This window comes from Saccopteryx leptura, chromosome 9 (assembly GCF_036850995.1).
Source record: "Saccopteryx leptura isolate mSacLep1 chromosome 9, mSacLep1_pri_phased_curated, whole genome shotgun sequence".
NCBI classification, from domain to species: domain Eukaryota; kingdom Metazoa; phylum Chordata; class Mammalia; order Chiroptera; family Emballonuridae; genus Saccopteryx; species Saccopteryx leptura.
Window position 1 is genome coordinate 10,263,878 of NC_089511.1, and position 7,017 is coordinate 10,270,894.

Here is a 7,017-nt window from a genome sequence, read left to right on the forward strand (position 1 = left end):
CAGAGGACCAAATATTCACAGAGATAATGGAGGGAAACCTGGACGGGTTGGAACATTCCCTAGAAAAATAAGCCCCAAAATGCTGAAGATAAATTAATTTTAACACATGGTTAACAATTTTTAGATTGTGATTGCAATTATGCATGCATTAGAATGATGGAAGAATCGGCTCTTTGAGGCAAAAGGGTCATTTTGCAAAAATATTTCAGGGTTTCAAACCCAAGGGTTACTCTGAATCCTTGAATGGTCCTCTTTGGAAGGTCGCTGTCATTTCTATTACAGAAGTCTCTTTCTTCCTCTGTGGTCAGTTGCTGATCCATTTCTCTGGTATTATTTCCACCAACTTCATGAAATCCCACACTTTTTGCAAGATTTGCAGTTTCACTGTTTTTCATCATGCTTTGAATTTCCATGGTCAGACACTGATAGCACCTGACAGCTAGAGACAGATGTTGGTGAGGATATGTGATGTTTGAGAGGGAACTAATCTGTAAATGTTGCTGCCCGGGTTCCAAGGATCGCTTAGGGTGCACCTGAGACCTCTGAGATTCAGAGAGAGAGGACGCACAGGGCTGGGATATCCCGTTTTAAAGCTGGGGAAATACACAGGGAAGCTGTTGGCTCAGACATACCCCAAGGACAGCTAAGGACAGCTCTGGACTAAGAGCCCAGAGTTCCTTCCAGAGTTTGCAGAGGTGGGGTAGGGAGGAGGTGGAGCAGGCTGAGTCGGTGGTAAACCTAAGCTCCAATTATAACACCATTTTAACAATTCAGCCCTCTCTAAGAGAGGAAGCAAAAATACTTGTCCTACAGGTGGCTCTTCTAGGATGTGGGGTGGGAGGAGCCACCCACTTTTGGAACTAAGATGGGGCCCCAGCTCCATCTTGGAACTAAGATAGTCTTGACAGTTCACATGAATTATCTGTTTTATACCCACCCTGTGAAGTAGGTATTTACACTGTATCATCGTAAGAAAAGTAAGGATTGGAAAGAAGTCCAGTGGTAGGCCCAGTTACACAGCTGGAAGGGCTCAGAGCCCAGATGTGACTCAATTTACCATTGCCACTCTTGTTCCTAAAACCACACCTCCAGGCAGCCCTCAGGATGAAGTGCTAATCTAGTGTCAGCCTCCCTGTGTTCACCCCTCAGGGGTTTCTATCCCCTGAGGTTTCTCAGGGGTTTTTGATTGAAGCTTGTGCTGGGATTTGCCATACTTTAGCAGTTCTCTGTCCTGTATCTCTGCACCACTTTTGCTATAGACAGGGGGGTTCTTGGGTTACAACAGTCTCGACATACGTCGTTCGAGTTTACAACACTCACTCCCATAAAAACTTTAAAAAATTGAATGAGTGTTTTGGCCTACTTACTATGTGGGTAAACTGTGTAGTTTGGGTGCGCACAGCGGGAAAATACACGGTAACACACCTATGACTGAAGGAGTTGACGTCCCCCAGTATGCTTACGTCATTCTGAACTGCTAAAAGCGCAAGTGTTTCGTTTGTGTTAGGCTAGGGTATGTTTCAACTTACACCAAAATTCGGGTTACGTCACTGTTGTAGGAACAGAACTGTGTTGTAACCCGAGGGTACCCTGTATTTACTTAGCTTTTTTTTTTTTTTTTTTTTTTTTTTTTTTACAGAGACAGAGAGAGTCAGAGAGAGGGATAGATAGGGACAGACAGAGTAATGGAGAGAGATGAGAAGCATCAATCATCAGTTTTTCGTTGCGACACCTTATTTGTTCATTGATTGCTTTCTCATATGTGCCTTGACCGTGGGCCTTCAGCAGACCAAGTAACCCCTTGCTCAAGCCAGTGACCTTGGGTCCAAGCCGGTGAGCTTTGCTCAAACCAGATGAGCCCACGCTCAAACTGGGGACCTCGGGGTCTCGAACCTGGGTCCTTCCACATCCCAGTCTGACGCTCTATGCATTGTACCACCACCTGGTCAGGTGTGGGTTTTTTTGTTCGTTTGTTTTTTTAATCATTTTGCTTTTTAGAACATACATGTTATTTTGGGACTAGGGAATTTGTTTCAGCTGACATAAATAGAAGAAAATAGAAAAAATAGATATCATGTCAACAAACATCTTTAATCCACCTAGAAACTTTTGCTTTGTTCAAAAGGGGCATAATATGTACACCCATGTTTATAGCAGCATTATTCAGAATTGCCAAAAGTTAGAATCAACCCCAGTGTCTTTTGGTGGACGGATGGATAGACACAATGTGGCCTGTACATTCAAAGGAATATTGCTCAACCTTAAAAAGGAAGGGAATTCTGAGTCATGCTACAGCATGGATTAACAAAGAAAAAATGCTAAGTGAAATAAGCTAGCCACAAATAGACAAATGCTGTGTGATTGATGTGAGGTACCTAGAGTATTGAAATCCATAGAGACAGAAAATAGAATGGTGGTAGCGGGGGTGGGGGGCTGGAGGAGGGGAATGAGGAGTTTGTGTTTAATGGGGACAGAGTTTCAGTTTGGGAGGATGGAAACGTTCTGGAGACGGACGGTGGGTGGTGACGGTTGCACAGCAACGTGAACGTGCTTAATACCAGTGAACTGGAGACTTAAAAATGGTTACAGTGACAAACCTTGTTGTGTATATTTTGCCACAATAAAAAAATCATTAAAAATAAGATGTTTTCTATGTCCAATAAAAGGTTGAAAATGGGGGTAGGGAGGCATAAGGCAGTGGTAGAGAAGGGTTAGAAACAATTTAGGTCTCAACGGATGCTTCTCCTGGATGTCAGCAGGATTGAGAAAAGTATATGGCTTTTCCAAGGTGTGACTCAGTTCATCTAATGTCCTGTTGGGGATCCCACTTCCTGTCCTCTCACAGATTGCCTGTGTGAGTAGTACCACGTGGAGAGACACTTCATAGGGATGGTGTGTGGCTCTCCCAAGGTGGGGAGTGGGAGGGGGCCTGCCCTCTTCCCTGCCCTGGGCACTGAACAGGGGACTGGCATGCCTCCTAAAGCTGGAGCATCGGGATGTTTTATAGAGGAGATGGAGGCAGGGCAGCCTTCCTGGAGGAGGCAGGAGCCCTAAGGGATGGAGAGGAGCTGAGGTGCCGCCCAGGTACCTTGAGTATCACAGCTGGGTCAGAGCAGGGAGTGGGGTCTGAATGTGGCAGGCACGCCCAGATCCAGGTGGCAGTAGAAGTTAGATGGGACTAGACCATGAAGGCAGTAGGGAGCCACTGCTGGCTTTTGAGAGGGGGAGTATCTTGACGAGACTTCCAGGACCTGAAGTGCAGGGCTAGGTAACCAGCAGCTCTACCTGAGGTGGGGCCCAGGGAAGCTGGCACAGTCCTGAGTAGAAAATAGAAGGGCTTGCCCTGGCTGGGTACCTCAGTTGGTTAGAGCGTCCTCCCTTGGTTAGAGCATCCTCCCGACATGCTGAGGTTGTAGGTTCAGTCCGCAGTCAGAGCACAACGAGAACCTCAGAGAGAAAGGGCCTAGAAGTCAAAGTCAGAGTGGTGGTCACAGAAAACCAGTACCCAGAGCCAGTGGGGACGTGGTCAGGGGTCAGGACACAGGCACATCGGGGGCCCTGCACAGCGTTTGCACTGCTGCTGGGGTTGGGGAGACTGTGCTCCCCGGAAATCTCCCTGCTCTCTGAGGAGCAGCTCCTTTCCCCCCTCCCACAGAGGCCACCAGCTACGTGTGGGCTGTGCTTAGACTCGTGCTGGAAGATCCCTGGGCTGGGGGCAGAAAAGAGACCATGTTGGGACCTGTCCTCCATCGCCACCCCCTACCCAGTGGGTAGGACAGCACATCCCTGAGTCAGAATTCTTTTTCCCAGGGTGTCTGGATGGGGCCTAGACAGCAGAAAGCTCTGTGTCCCCACCAACACACACAGACATCTTTCCCTGTTCCTTAGGGTCCTCTGGAGCAAGTGGCAGGTATAGGACGGGCTTGTCCGGACCCCTGGCTCAAGGAGAAGCTGCCCACCTTCCAGCCCCACTGTTCTGGCCTGTTTTCTGAGCTCTGCTCCCAGTGAGTCCCTTTGCCGCAGGGCTCTGCGCCTGGGTGACTGGTCCCAGCCCTTGTCTTCTTCGGGCCTCGGGCTCCCCGTCTGTGAAAACTGGAGGACTCTATGGAGCCCCTACAGAGACCTTGCAGCATTGCCTTGTATAAGTCCCCCCCCCCCCCCCCGCACTCTCCCTTGAGGTAGCACTGCCATTATCTCCATGTTACCGAGTTGCAGCATCAGTCAGGTGCCCACAGTCATCCAGACTGTAAGTCAGGGGTCCCCAAACTTTTTTCACAGGGGGCCAGTTCACTGTCCCTCAGACCGTTGGAGGGCTAGACTATAAAAAAAACTATGAACAAATCCCTATGCACACTGCACATATCTTATTTTAAAGTAAACAAACAAAACGGGAAAAAATACAATATTTAAAATAAAGAACAAGTAAATTTAAATCAACAAACTGACCAGTATTTCAATGGGAACTATGCTCCTCTCGCTGACCACCAATGAAAGAGGTGCCCCTTCCGGAAATGCGGCGGGGGGCCGGATAAATGGCCTCAGGGGGCCGCATGCAGCCCGCGGGCCTGGCCATAGTTTGGGGACCCCTGCTGTAAGTGGTGGGCCTGGTGCTTGAACCCAGGAAGTCCCACCCAGCCCTTGCCTGAGGTCCTCACCATCATCAGTCTCATTGACCATCAGGTCAGGCAGGGGTCATTCTCCTTTCCTACAGAGGGGGTAAACTGAGGCCCAGAGAGGCGACATCCCTCACCCAAGGGCACAGAGCTGAGGTGCGTCCTGAACCCTTTAGGGTGCCATGCTGGCCAGCCTTCCTCCCCCTCTCCACCGACTCCAAGCACCCCATTGGCTCGAGATCCCCGAGTGATCGAGTGATGGGGCACGGCTGTCAGTACAGGGGAAGCGAACGGCCTCTGTCGGCGAAAGAAGAAGTGAAGTGCGAGTGTGGTGTGCGGACCGGGGTGAAGAGAGCAGAGAGAAGTGAGAAAGCGCGTGGGTCGGCCGTGGGGTGAACAGGGCGGAGGGTCCCACTTCCTCTTCTCCCTGCAGACGGCAGCGGGACTGGACAGCAGGCGGACAGCAGCACCTTCGCAGGTCAGCCCCTCCTGGAGGCCTCTCTGTACCCCCCCTCTGTCCTTCCCGTCGGGTCCCCAGCTGGCACCAGGCTGGCTACTTCCCAGCAGCCGCAAGCTGGGCGCCCACCTTCATTCCATTCACCAGTTTCTGGGCTCCTAGTGGCAACTTCAAATTGTGAAGAATGTCAAGATCTGTGTTTTTGAAAAAAAGGCAATTTAAATTAAGGGGTGGTTAGGTGCTGGGTTCAAATCTTATCTCCCTCCATGTGGCCCGGGGCAAGTTATTGGACCTTTCTTTTCTGGACTTCAGTTTCCTCATCTGTAAAATAGGGCTCGGGTGACAGGAGCAAGGGCCAGGCATAGAGTTTGTGCTGGGCAAATTGGAACAGGGACAGTTCCTGTCAGAGTGACCTGGACAGGAGGCCGAGGACAGAGTGTCTCAGGGAAAGACTCTGTCTCGGGTGCTGGTTCGGTCTCAGACTCTCTGTTGGGCTTTGGCATGGCCTTGCTTCCCCTACCTGTGAAATGGGCTACTAAGAGCAGCTGTCAGGGCTTTTCTGCAGAGACCATGGAGTCAGTCTTCACCATGTCCAGGAGGAGGCTGGGGAGGGCAGGGGGGGGGGTCCCAGCCTGTGGTTGGCGGAAGCTGCCATTTGGAAGGGGCATGTGGGACCACATACAGGAGCATGGCTGGTGCAGCAGGCCCTGGTGCTGATGGAAAGAGGGCGGACTGCGGGGTCCCCAAGTTGGGGTCTCTGATGCATTCCTGGCCAGGGACTTTGGATCAGGCCCCAATTCCTGGGGCTGTGAGTCATGGAAATGGTTGTTTGAGTCTCCCTGGTGAGAAAACCCGCAATAAACAGAGAGGTCAAGTGACTTGCCCAGCGTCACAGCCGGGCCCTGAACACCAGCACTGGTTGTCAAGTGTGCATTCTTCATAGGCTCCGTTCTGCAGCCCAAAGGGCTCTTCACTTCCTATTGCTTAGATAGGGGTCTCACTCGTCCACACGGTAGCGCAGCCACCCAGCCAGCCACCTTTGGAAGGCCGCGATGCAGCGGGGGCAGCATCTGACTCGGAGTCCGGAGCCCTGGGCTTGAGTCCCAGCTTGCCCGCTGGGCTGCTGTCGAAGCCCAGGCCCACTGCTGTGTGGTCTTCAGTTTCCCCGTGGTCAGTTGGAACCGTTTTGGAAGGCAGGGCAGGGACTCCTGTTTCCCAAGGGCAACTCCTGTTTCTCATGAATTGCAGAGTGATGGGTTGATGGAGACGGCCAATGGTGTGGGGTAACGGTGGGTGGTGACCTCTAGATGGATGGAAACAGGGATGTGGGCAGCTGCAGACCAAAGAGAAGGGTCGCTTGCTCCTGGGAAAGGGAGTGGAAACCACGGCTTCTCTTTGGAGTCTGGGGAGGTGTCACTTCTGCTTTGGTTTGCTTCACCCAGCTGGGTCATGAAGGTTACCTCTGCTTTCCCCTGTGTCTGCTTGGGATCCGGCCTGACGGTCCAGTCCTGGAGGTCAAATCCACACCACTGTCTGGGCCTCAGTTTCCCCATTCATACCGTGAGAGGGTGGACAAGATGGCCCAAGGTCTTTTCTACATGATCAGGTCCTCAGCTTACTCACCTGAAACATTTCAAACCTTCCAGTGGTTTATTTCAGTGTCTCTTCTCCTGATCTCTTCTCTGATGTTCTGAGATGGTAAGTGAATTGCCTAAGGTAACACAGCAAACTGATGAGAACCCATCACCCCATACCCCCAAAGTCTCTACTCTCTTTTAAAATAAACACATATGTTAATAAATAATGTGAAGGCAAGTGGATGACCAGCAGAAAAAAAATAACGAAATCCATATCTCACGCTGTAGTACAGGATCAAAGCAAACGGCCGGAGATTCCGACATAAATAATAAAACCTTAAAAGTAATAGAAGAAACTTGAGAGAATTCC